The following is a 12,950-nucleotide window of genomic DNA, read 5'->3' on the forward strand; positions in this document are numbered from 1 at the left end:
GAGTCATTCACTGATGGGGAATCTAAACCACATGGTCAGAGAGAGAGAGTCATTCACTGATGGGGAATCTAAACCACATGGTCGGAGAGAGTCATTCACTGATGGGGAATCTAAACCACATGGTCAGAGACAGTCATTCACTGATGGGGAATCTAAACCACATGGTCAGAGAGAGAGAGTCATTCACTGATGGGGAATCTAAACCACATGGTCAGAGAGAGAGAGTCATTCACTGATGGGGAATCTAAACCACATGGTGAGAGAGAGAGTCATTCACTGATGAGGAATCTAAACCACATGATCAGAGAGAGTCATTCACTGATGGGGAATCTAAACCACATGGTCGGAGAGAGAGTCATTCACTGATGGGGAATCTAAACCACATGGTCAGAGAGAGTCATTCACTGATGGGGAATCTAAACCACATGGTCAGAGAGAGTCATTCACTGATGGGGAATCTAAACCACATGGTCAGAGAGAGTCATTCACTGATGGGGAATCTAAACCACATGGTCAGAGAGAGAGAGTCATTCACTGATGGGGAATCTAAACCACATGGTCAGAGAGAGAGTCATTCACTGATGGGGAATCTAAACCACATGGTCAGAGAGAGTCATTCACTGATGAGGAATCTAAACCACATGTTCGGAGAGAGTCATTCACTGATGAGGAATCTAAACCACATGGTCAGAGAGAGAGAGTCATTCACTGATGGGGAATCTAAACCACATGGTCAGAGAGAGAGAGTCATTCACTGATGGGGAATCTAAACCACATGGTGAGAGAGAGAGTCATTCACTGATGAGGAATCTAAACCACATGGTCAGAGAGAGTCATTCACTGATGGGGAATCTAAACCACATGGTCGGAGAGAGTCATTCACTGATGGGGAATCTAAACCACATGGTGAGAGAGAGAGTCATTCACTGATGAGGAATCTAAACCACATGGTCAGAGAGAGAGTCATTCACTGATGGGGAATCTAAACCACATGGTCAGAGAGAGAGTCATTCACTGATGAGGAATCTAAACCACATGGTCAGAGAGAGAGTCATTCACTGATGGGGAATCTAAACCACATGGTCAGAGAGAGAGTCATTCACTGATGAGGAATCTAAACCACATGGTCAGAGAGAGAGTCATTCACTGATGGGGAATCTAAACCACATGGTCAGAGAGAGAGAGTCATTCACTGATGAGGAATCTAAACCACATGGTCAGAGAGAGAGTCATTCACTGATGGGGAATCTAAACCACATGGTCAGAGAGAGAGAGTCATTCACTGATGGGGAATCTAAACCACATGGTCGGAGAGAGTCATTCACTGATGGGGAATCTAAACCACATGGTCAGAGACAGTCATTCACTGATGGGGAATCTAAACCACATGGTCAGAGAGAGAGTCATTCACTGATGGGGAATCTAAACCACATGGTCAGAGAGAGAGTCATTCACTGATTGGGGAATCTAAACCACATGGTCAGAGAGAGAGTCATTCACTGATGAGGAATCTAAACCACATGGTCAGAGAGAGAGTCATTCACTGATGGGGAATCTAAACCACATGGTCAGAGAGAGACAGTCATTCACTGATGGGGAATCTAAACCACATGGTCAGAGAGAGAGTCATTCACTGATGGGGAATCTAAACCACATGGTCAGAGAGAGAGTCATTCACTGATGGGGAATCTAAACCACATGGTCAGAGAGAGTCATTCACTGATGGGGAATCTAAACCACATGGTCAGAGAGAGAGTCATTCACTGATGAGGAATCTAAACCACATGGTCAGAGAGAGAGTCATTCACTGATGGGGAATCTAAACCACATGGTCAGAGAGAGAGTCATTCACTGATGGGGAATCTAAACCACATGGTCAGAGAGAGTCATTCACTGATGAGGAATCTAAACCACATGGTCAGAGAGAGTCATTCACTGATGGGGAATCTAAACCACATGGTCGGAGAGAGTCATTCACTGATGGGGAATCTAAACCACATGGTCAGAGAGAGAGTCATTCACTGATGAGGAATCTAAACCACATGGTCAGAGAGAGAGTCATTCACTGATGGGGAATCTAAACCACATGGTCAGAGAGAGAGTCATTCACTGATGGGGAATCTAAACCACATGGTCAGAGAGAGAGTCATTCACTGATGGGGAATCTAAACCACATGATCAGAGAGAGAGTCATTCACTGATGAGGAATCTAAACCACATGGTCAGAGAGAGAGTCATTCACTGATGGGGAATCTAAACCACATGGTCAGAGAGAGAGTCATTCACTGATGGGGAATCTAAACCACATGATCAGAGAGAGAGTCATTCACTGATGAGGAATCTAAACCACATGGTCAGAGAGAGAGTCATTCACTGATGGGGAATCTAAACCACATGGTCAGAGAGAGAGTCATTCACTGATGAGGAATCTAAACCACATGGTCAGAGAGAGAGTCATTCACTGATGGGGAATCTAAACCACATGGTCAGAGAGAGAGAGTCATTCACTGATGAGGAATCTAAACCACATGGTCAGAGAGAGAGTCATTCACTGATGGGGAATCTAAACCACATGGTCAGAGAGAGAGAGTCATTCACTGATGGGGAATCTAAACCACATGGTCGGAGAGAGTCATTCACTGATGGGGAATCTAAACCACATGGTCAGAGACAGTCATTCACTGATGGGGAATCTAAACCACATGGTCAGAGAGAGAGTCATTCACTGATGGGGAATCTAAACCACATGGTCAGAGAGAGAGTCATTCACTGATTGGGGAATCTAAACCACATGGTCAGAGAGAGAGTCATTCACTGATGAGGAATCTAAACCACATGGTCAGAGAGAGAGTCATTCACTGATGGGGAATCTAAACCACATGGTCAGAGAGAGACAGTCATTCACTGATGGGGAATCTAAACCACATGGTCAGAGAGAGAGTCATTCACTGATGGGGAATCTAAACCACATGGTCAGAGAGAGAGTCATTCACTGATGGGGAATCTAAACCACATGGTCAGAGAGAGTCATTCACTGATGGGGAATCTAAACCACATGGTCAGAGAGAGAGTCATTCACTGATGAGGAATCTAAACCACATGGTCAGAGAGAGAGTCATTCACTGATGGGGAATCTAAACCACATGGTCAGAGAGAGAGTCATTCACTGATGGGGAATCTAAACCACATGGTCAGAGAGAGTCATTCACTGATGAGGAATCTAAACCACATGGTCAGAGAGAGTCATTCACTGATGGGGAATCTAAACCACATGGTCGGAGAGAGTCATTCACTGATGGGGAATCTAAACCACATGGTCAGAGAGAGAGTCATTCACTGATGAGGAATCTAAACCACATGGTCAGAGAGAGAGTCATTCACTGATGGGGAATCTAAACCACATGGTCAGAGAGAGAGTCATTCACTGATGGGGAATCTAAACCACATGGTCAGAGAGAGAGTCATTCACTGATGGGGAATCTAAACCACATGATCAGAGAGAGAGTCATTCACTGATGAGGAATCTAAACCACATGGTCAGAGAGAGAGTCATTCACTGATGGGGAATCTAAACCACATGGTCAGAGAGAGAGTCATTCACTGATGGGGAATCTAAACCACATGATCAGAGAGAGAGTCATTCACTGATGGGGAATCTAAACCACATGGTCAGAGAGAGAGTCATTCACTGATGAGGAATCTAAACCACATGGTCAGAGAGAGTCATTCACTGATGGGGAATCTAAACCACATGGTCAGAGACAGTCATTCACTGATGAGGAATCTAAACCACATGGTCAGAGAGAGAGTCATTCACTGATGGGGAATCTAAACCACATGATCAGAGAGAGTCATTCACTGATGGGGAATCTAAACCACATGGTCAGAGAGAGAGTCATTCACTGATGGGGAATCTAAACCACATGGTCAGAGAGAGTCATTCACTGATGGGGAATCTAAACCACATGGTCAGAGAGAGAGTCATTCACTGATGAGGAATCTAAACCACATGGTCAGAGAGAGAGTCATTCACTGATGGGGAATCTAAACCACATGGTCAGAGAGAGAGTCATTCACTGATGAGGAATCTAAACCACATGGTCAGAGAGAGAGTCATTCACTGATGAGGAATCTAAACCACATGGTCAGAGAGAGAGTCATTCACTGATGGGGAATCTAAACCACATGGTCAGAGAGAGAGTCATTCACTGATGGGGAATCTAAACCACATGGTCAGAGAGAGTCATTCACTGATGGGGAATCTAAACCACATGGTCGGAGAGAGAGTCATTCACTGATGGGGAATCTAAACCACATGGTCAGAGAGAGAGTCATTCACTGATGGGGAATCTAAACCACATGATCAGAGAGAGAGTCATTCACTGATGGGGAATCTAAACCACATGGTCAGAGACAGTCATTCACTGATGGGGAATCTAAACCACATGATCAGAGAGAGTCATTCACTGATGGGGAATCTAAACCACATGGTCGGAGAGAGAGTCATTCACTGATGGGGAATCTAAACCACATGGTCAGAGAGAGTCATTCACTGATGGGGAATCTAAACCACATGGTCAGAGAGAGTCATTCACTGATGGGGAATCTAAACCACATGGTCAGAGAGAGAGAGTCATTCACTGATGGAGAGTCTAAACCACATGGTCAGAGAGAGAGTCATTCACTGATGGGGAATCTAAACCACATGGTCAGAGAGAGAGTCATTCACTGATTGGGAATCTAAACCACATGGTCAGAGAGAGTCATTCACTGATGGGGAATCTAAACCACATGGTCAGAGAGAGTCATTCACTGATGGGGAATCTAAACCACATGGTCGGAGAGAGAGTCATTCACTGATGGGGAATCTAAACCACATGGTCAGAGAGAGAGTCATTCACTGATGGGGAATCTAAACCACATGGTCAGAGAGAGAGTCATTCACTGATGGGGAATCTAAACCACATGGTCAGAGAGAGAGTCATTCACTGATGGGGAATCTAAACCACATGATCAGAGAGAGAGTCATTCACTGATGGGGAATCTAAACCACATGGTCAGAGACAGTCATTCACTGATGGGGAATCTAAACCACATGATCAGAGAGAGTCATTCACTGATGGGGAATCTAAACCACATTGTCGGAGAGAGAGTCATTCACTGATGGGGAATCTAAACCACATGGTCAGAGAGAGTCATTCACTGATGGGGAATCTAAACCACATGGTCAGAGAGAGTCATTCACTGATGGGGAATCTAAACCACATGGTCAGAGAGAGTCATTCACTGATGGGGAATCTAAACCACATGGTCAGAGAGAGAGAGTCATTCACTGATGGAGAGTCTAAACCACATGGTCAGAGAGAGAGTCATTCACTGATGGGGAATCTAAACCACATGGTCGGAGAGAGAGTCATTCACTGATGGGGAATCTAAACCACATGGTCAGAGAGAGAGTCATTCACTGATGGGGAATCTAAACCACATGGTCAGAGAGAGAGTCATTCACTGATGGGGAATCTAAACCACATGGTCAGAGAGAGAGTCATTCACTGATGGGGAATCTAAACCACATGATCAGAGAGAGAGTCATTCACTGATGGGGAATCTAAACCACATGGTCAGAGACAGTCATTCACTGATGGGGAATCTAAACCACATGATCAGAGAGAGTCATTCACTGATGGGGAATCTAAACCACATGGTCGGAGAGAGAGTCATTCACTGATGGGGAATCTAAACCACATGGTCAGAGAGAGTCATTCACTGATGGGGAATCTAAACCACATGGTCAGAGAGAGTCATTCACTGATGGGGAATCTAAACCACATGGTCAGAGAGAGTCATTCACTGATGGGGAATCTAAACCACATGGTCAGAGAGAGAGAGTCATTCACTGATGGAGAGTCTAAACCACATGGTCAGAGAGAGAGTCATTCACTGATGGGGAATCTAAACCACATGGTCAGAGAGAGAGTCATTCACTGATTGGGAATCTAAACCACATGGTCAGAGACAGTCATTCACTGATGGGGAATCTAAACCACATGGTCAGAGAGAGTCATTCACTGATGGGGAATCTAAACCACATGGTCAGAGAGAGAGAGTCATTCACTGATGGAGAGTCTAAACCACATGGTCAGAGAGAGAGTCATTCACTGATGGGGAATCTAAACCACATGGTCAGAGAGAGAGTCATTCACTGATTGGGAATCTAAACCACATGGTCAGAGACAGTCATTCACTGATGGGGAATCTAAACCACATGGTCAGAGAGAGAGTCATTCACTGATGGGGAATCTAAACCACATGGTGAGAGAGAGAGTCATTCACTGATGAGGAATCTAAACCACATGGTCAGAGAGAGAGTCATTCACTGATGGGGAATCTAAACCACATGGTCAGAGAGAGTCATTAACTGATGGGGAATCTAAACCACATGGTGAGAGAGAGAGAGTCATTCACTGATGGAGAATCTAAACCACATGGTCAGAGAGAGAGTCATTCACTGATGGGGAATCTAAACCACATGGTCAGAGAGAGAGAGTCATTCACTGATGGAGAGTCTAAACCACATGGTCAGAGAGAGAGTCATTCACTGATGGGGAATCTAAACCACATGGTCGGAGAGAGAGTCATTCACTGATGGGGAATCTAAACCACATGGTCAGAGAGAGAGTCATTCACTGATGGGGAATCTAAACCACATGGTCAGAGAGAGAGTCATTCACTGATGGGGAATCTAAACCACATGGTCAGAGAGAGAGTCATTCACTGATGGGGAATCTAAACCACATGGTCAGAGAGAGTCATTCACTGATGGGGAATCTAAACCACATGGTCGGAGAGAGAGTCATTCACTGATGGGGAATCTAAACCACATGGTCAGAGAGAGTCATTCACTGATGGGGAATCTAAACCACATGGTCAGAGAGAGTCATTCACTGATGGGGAATCTAAACCACATGGTCAGAGAGAGTCATTCACTGATGGGGAATCTAAACCACATGGTCAGAGAGAGAGAGTCATTCACTGATGGAGAGTCTAAACCACATGGTCAGAGAGAGAGTCATTCACTGATGGGGAATCTAAACCACATGGTCAGAGAGAGAGTCATTCACTGATTGGGAATCTAAACCACATGGTCAGAGACAGTCATTCACTGATGGGGAATCTAAACCACATGGTCAGAGAGAGTCATTCACTGATGGGGAATCTAAACCACATGGTCAGAGAGAGAGAGTCATTCACTGATGGAGAGTCTAAACCACATGGTCAGAGAGAGAGTCATTCACTGATGGGGAATCTAAACCACATGGTCAGAGAGAGAGTCATTCACTGATTGGGAATCTAAACCACATGGTCAGAGACAGTCATTCACTGATGGGGAATCTAAACCACATGGTCAGAGAGAGAGTCATTCACTGATGGGGAATCTAAACCACATGGTGAGAGAGAGAGTCATTCACTGATGAGGAATCTAAACCACATGGTCAGAGAGAGAGTCATTCACTGATGGGGAATCTAAACCACATGGTCAGAGAGAGTCATTAACTGATGGGGAATCTAAACCACATGGTGAGAGAGAGAGAGTCATTCACTGATGGAGAATCTAAACCACATGGTCAGAGAGAGAGTCATTCACTGATGAGGAATCTAAACCACATGGTCAGAGACAGTCATTCACTGATGGGGAATCTAAACCACATGGTCAGAGAGAGAGTCATTCACTGATGGGGAATCTAAACCACATGGTCAGAGAGAGAGTCATTCACTGATTGGGAATCTAAACCACATGGTCAGAGAGAGAGTCATTCACTGATGGGGAATCTAAACCACATGATCAGAGAGAGAGTCATTCACTGATGGGGAATCTAAACCACATGATCAGAGAGAGTCATTCACTGATGGGGAATCTAAACCACATGGTCAGAGAGAGTCATTCACTGATGGGGAATCTAAACCACATGGTCAGAGAGAGAGTCATTCACTGATGGGGAATCTAAACCACATGGTCAGAGAGAGAGTCATTCACTGATGAGGAATCTAAACCACATGGTCAGAGAGAGAGTCATTCACTGATGAGGAATCTAAACCACATGGTCAGAGAGAGAGAGTCATTCACTGATGGGGAATCTAAACCACATGGTCAGAGAGAGAGTCATTCACTGATGAGGAATCTAAACCACATGGTCAGAGAGAGAGTCATTCACTGATGAGGAATCTAAACCACATGGTCAGAGAGAGAGTCATTCACTGATGAGGAATCTAAACCACATGGTCAGAGAGAGAGTCATTCACTGATGAGGAATCTAAACCACATGGTCAGAGAGAGAGAGTCATTCACTGATGGGGAATCTAAACCACATGGTCAGAGAGAGAGTCATTCACTGATGAGGAATCTAAACCACATGGTCAGAGAGAGAGTCATTCACTGATGGGGAATCTAAACCACATGGTCAGAGAGAGTGTCATTCACTGATGAGGAATCTAAACCACATGGTCAGAGAGAGAGTAATTCACTGATGGGGAATCTAAACCACATGGTCAGAGAGAGAGTCATTCACTGATGAGGAATCTAAACCACATGGTCAGAGAGAGAGTCATTCACTGATGAGGAATCTAAACCACATGGTCAGAGAGAGAGAGTCATTCACTGATGGGGAATCTAAACCACATGGTCAGAGAGAGAGTCATTCACTGATGAGGAATCTAAACCACATGGTCAGAGAGAGAGTCATTCACTGATGAGGAATCTAAACCACATGGTCAGAGAGAGAGTCATTCACTGATGAGGAATCTAAACCACATGGTCAGAGAGAGAGTCATTCACTGATGAGGAATCTAAACCACATGGTCAGAGAGAGAGAGTCATTCACTGATGGGGAATCTAAACCACATGGTCAGAGAGAGAGTCATTCACTGATGAGGAATCTAAACCACATGGTCAGAGAGAGAGTCATTCACTGATGGGGAATCTAAACCACATGGTCAGAGAGAGTGTCATTCACTGATGAGGAATCTAAACCACATGGTCAGAGAGAGAGTAATTCACTGATGGGGAATCTAAACCACATGGTCAGAGAGAGAGTCATTCACTGATGAGGAATCTAAACCACATGGTCAGAGAGAGTCATTCGCTGATGAGGAATCTAAACCACATGGTCAGAGAGAGAGAGTCATTCACTGATGAGGAATCTAAACCACATGGTCAGAGAGAGAGTCATTCGCTGATGAGGAATCTAAACCACATGGTCAGAGAGAGAGTCATTCACTGATGGGGAATCTAAACCACATGGTCAGAGAGAGTCATTCACTGATGGGGAATCTAAACCACATGGTCAGAGAGAGTCATTCGCTGATGAGGAATCTAAACCACATGGTCAGAGAGAGAGTCATTCACTGATGGGGAATCTAAACCACATGGTCAGAGAGAGTCATTCACTGATGGGGAATCTAAACCACATGATCAGAGAAAACATCATTCACTGATGGGGAATCTAAACCACATGATCAGAGAGAGTCATTCACTGATGGGGAATCTAAACCACATGGTCAGAGAGAGAGTCATTCACTGATTGGGAATCTAAACCATTATTGGTCTATCCATATAAACAATGTTTATTTTTTTTATTTTGTGAGCAAATGTTTTTTATTATACAAATAGTAAAATACAAGATGAAATTATACAACACAAAATACTCTAGTTTATTTGATTTGATTTGCAGCAAAGTCACATGATCTGGTTTTAGAGAGAGTGTGTTTCCACAACGCACCCGGAGAAGCTGAAAGTCTCATATAACCTACCGCTATCTAATCTTCTGCCTAATTAATTTAGCCCTTCTCTCAACGCTGTGTGTGTGTGTACAACTTGTCTGTGTGTGTGTGTGTGTGTGTGTGTGTATTAATATCCTCTCCATCCTCCCTCACGGGACTCTGTGATGATGGCGTATCCATGGTGATGATTGTGTGTCATTATTTTCCTCGTCAGATGAGAGATATCCCTGAGGAGAGTAGAGGGAGAGAGAGAGAGACCGAGAGAGGGGAGAGACAGAAACAGAGAAAGAGAGAGAGAGGGGAGAGAGAGAAAGAGATAGAGAGATGGGGTGAGAGAGAGACAGAAAGAGAGAGAGAGAAAGAAAGAAAAAAGACAGAAAGAGAGAGAGATGGGGAGAAAGAGAGAGAGGGGAGAGAGAAAGAAAGAGAGAGGGGAAAGACAGAAAGAGGAAGAGAGAGAAAGAGATAGGGGAGAGAGAGAGAAAGAGAGATATGGGAGCGAGAGAAAGAGGGATAGGGGGGAGAGAGAGACAGAGAGAAAGAGAGTTAGGGGAGCGAGAGAAAGAGAGATAGGGGAGAGAGAGAAAGAGAGATAGGGGAGAGAGAGAGAGACAGAGAGAAAGAGAGATAGGGGGAGAGAGAGAAAGAGAGGTAGGGGAGAGAGAGAAAGAGAGATAGGGGAGAGAGAGAAAGAGAGATAGGGGAGAGAGAGAGAGACAGAGAGAAAGAGAGATAGGGGGAGAGAGAGAGAAAGAGAGATATGGGAGAGAGAGACATAGAGAAAGAGAGATAGGGGAGAGAAAGAGAGGTAGGGGAGAGAGAGAAAGAGATATAGGGGAGAGAGAGAAAGAGAGATAGGGGATAGAGAGAGACAAAGAGAGAGGTAGGGGGGAGAGAGAGACAGAGAGAAAGAGAGGTAGGGGGAGAGAGAGAGACAAAGAGAGAGGTAGGGGGGAGAGAGAGACAGAGAGAAAGAGAGATAGGGGGGAGAGAGAGAGACAAAGAGAGAGGTAGGGGGGAGAGAGAGACAGAGAGAAAGAGAGGTAGGGGAGAGAGAGAGAGAGAGAGAGACAAAGAGAGATGTAGGAGGGAGAGAGATACAGAGAGAAAGAGAGATAGGGGGGAGAGAGAGAGACAAAGAGAGAGGTAGGGGGAGAGAGAGACAGAGCGAAAGAGAGATAGGGGGGAGAGAGAGAGAGACAAAGAGAGAGGTAGGGGGGAGAGAGACAGAGAGAAAGAGAGATAGGGGGAAGAGAGAGAGAGACAATGAGAGAGGTAGGGGGGAGAGAGACAGAGAGAAAGAGAGATAGGGGGGAGAGAGAGAGAGACAAAGAGAGAGGTAGGGGGGAGAGAGAGAAAGAGAGATATGGGGGAGAGAGAGAGAGGTAGGGGGGAGAGAGAGACAGAGAGAAAGAGAGGTAGGGGGGAGAGAGAGAGAGACAAAGAGAGAGGTAGAGGGGAGAGAGAGACAGAGAGAAAGAGAGATAGGGGGGAGAGAGAGAGAGACAAAGAGAGAGGTAGGGGGAGAGAGAGACAGAGAGGGCTCTGGATAAGAGCGTCTGCTAAATGACTTAAATGTAAATGTAAATTAGACTTGCTAATTCCCAGTGTTATAGTGTTTATTATGCTGTCTCAATATTAGAGACAATCAGGCCAATCAAAGTGTCCCTGACAGAGATGGAATGCTTTCCAAATGGCACCCTAGTCCCTATATAGTGCACTACTTTTGACCAGGGCCCATGGGGAATAGGGTGCAAATTGGAAGGCAGTTATGGGCTGCTGTGTACTCTCAATTCTCCACACATACTCCCTCTACCACTCTCTCACTCACCTCCATAAATCACTCAGGCCGGCCCCCATTGACTTTGGCCCGTAGTATAGTGCTCCCATAGCGGGCATGGAGGTCTGGATGCCCCCTAAAAGCATTTAAAACCGTTTTGAAAATCGTGCCTGGTAACCCAAAAATAATACCAGGCCCATTGTTGGACTTAGTCTGGAGCGAAAGGAAAAAGTGGGGACTTTTTGGGACATTTTCAAAAAATTATAAAAAATACTTCCCGAGGGGCTAGAGGTCCCATTTTGGCTCATACCCTCTCTCGGGATGGGCAACAATTACCCCCTGAGTAAATACGAATGCGCCCCGGCGCAGGCGGGGGTTTAATGTCTCCCCAGCCCTCCCGGCGCTTCGGCGACGGCGGCGGCGGAGCACCCGGAGGCCCCCAACCTGAAACCTATTTGTCTGTGAACTATGGCCTCTCGCTCTGGCGAAGTGCAGGCGGGGGAAAGGAGGGCAACCTCCACAACTCTGCCTATTTGTCTGTGAACTATGGCCTCTCGCTCTGGCGAAGTGGAGGCGGGGGAAAGGAGGGCAACCTCCACAACTCTGCCTATTTGTCTGTGAACTATGGCCTCTCGCTCTGGCGAAGTGCAGGCGGGGGAAAGGAGGGCAACCTCCACAACTCTGCCTATTTGTCTGTGAACTATGGCCTCTCGCTCTGGCGAAGTGCAGGCGGGGGAAAGGAGGGCAACCTCCACAACTCTGCCTATTTGTCTGTGAACTATGGCCTCTCGCTCTGGCGAAGTGCAGGCGGGGGAAAGGAGGGCAACCTCCACAACTCTGCCTATTTGTCTGTGAACTATTGCCTCTCGCTCTGGCGAAGTGCAGGCGGGGGAAAGGAGGGCAACCTCCACAACTCTGCCTATTTGTCTGTGAAATATGGCCTCTCGCTCTGGCGAAGTGCAGGCGGGGGAAAGGAGGGCAACCTCCACAACTCTGCCTATTTGTCTGTGAAATATGGCCTCTCGCTCTGGCGAAGTGCAGGCGGGGGAAAGGAGGGCAACCTCCACAACTCTGCCTATTTGTCTGTGAAATATGGCCTCTCGCTCTGGCGAAGTGCAGGCGGGGGAAAGGAGGGCAACCTCCCCAACTCTGCCTAGCCACTAGCCTCTGCGTACAACACAAAAACAAGAGTACAACTCTTAGCGGTGGATCACTCGGAGGCCCCCAACCTGAAACCTATTTGTCTGTGAACTATGGCCTCTCGCTCTGGCGAAGTGCAGGCGGGGGAAAGGAGGGCAACCTCCACAACTCTGCCTATTTGTCTGTGAACTATGGCCTCTCGCTCTGGCGAAGTGCAGGCGGGGGAAAGGAGGGCAACCTCCACAACTCTGCC

The 12,950-nt window shown here is 46.2% G+C and overlaps 1 protein-coding gene across 1 annotated transcript in view; it reads left to right on the forward strand.

The window, feature by feature from the left end:
• The window catches only part of LOC139574745 (ephrin-B1-like), a 158,651-nt gene that overhangs the window by 42,193 nt on the left and 103,508 nt on the right, over nucleotides 1-12,950 (forward strand). The window lies entirely within an intron of this gene.

The sequence above is a fragment of the Salvelinus alpinus genome, chromosome 4, assembly GCF_045679555.1.
Source record: "Salvelinus alpinus chromosome 4, SLU_Salpinus.1, whole genome shotgun sequence".
NCBI classification, from domain to species: domain Eukaryota; kingdom Metazoa; phylum Chordata; class Actinopteri; order Salmoniformes; family Salmonidae; genus Salvelinus; species Salvelinus alpinus.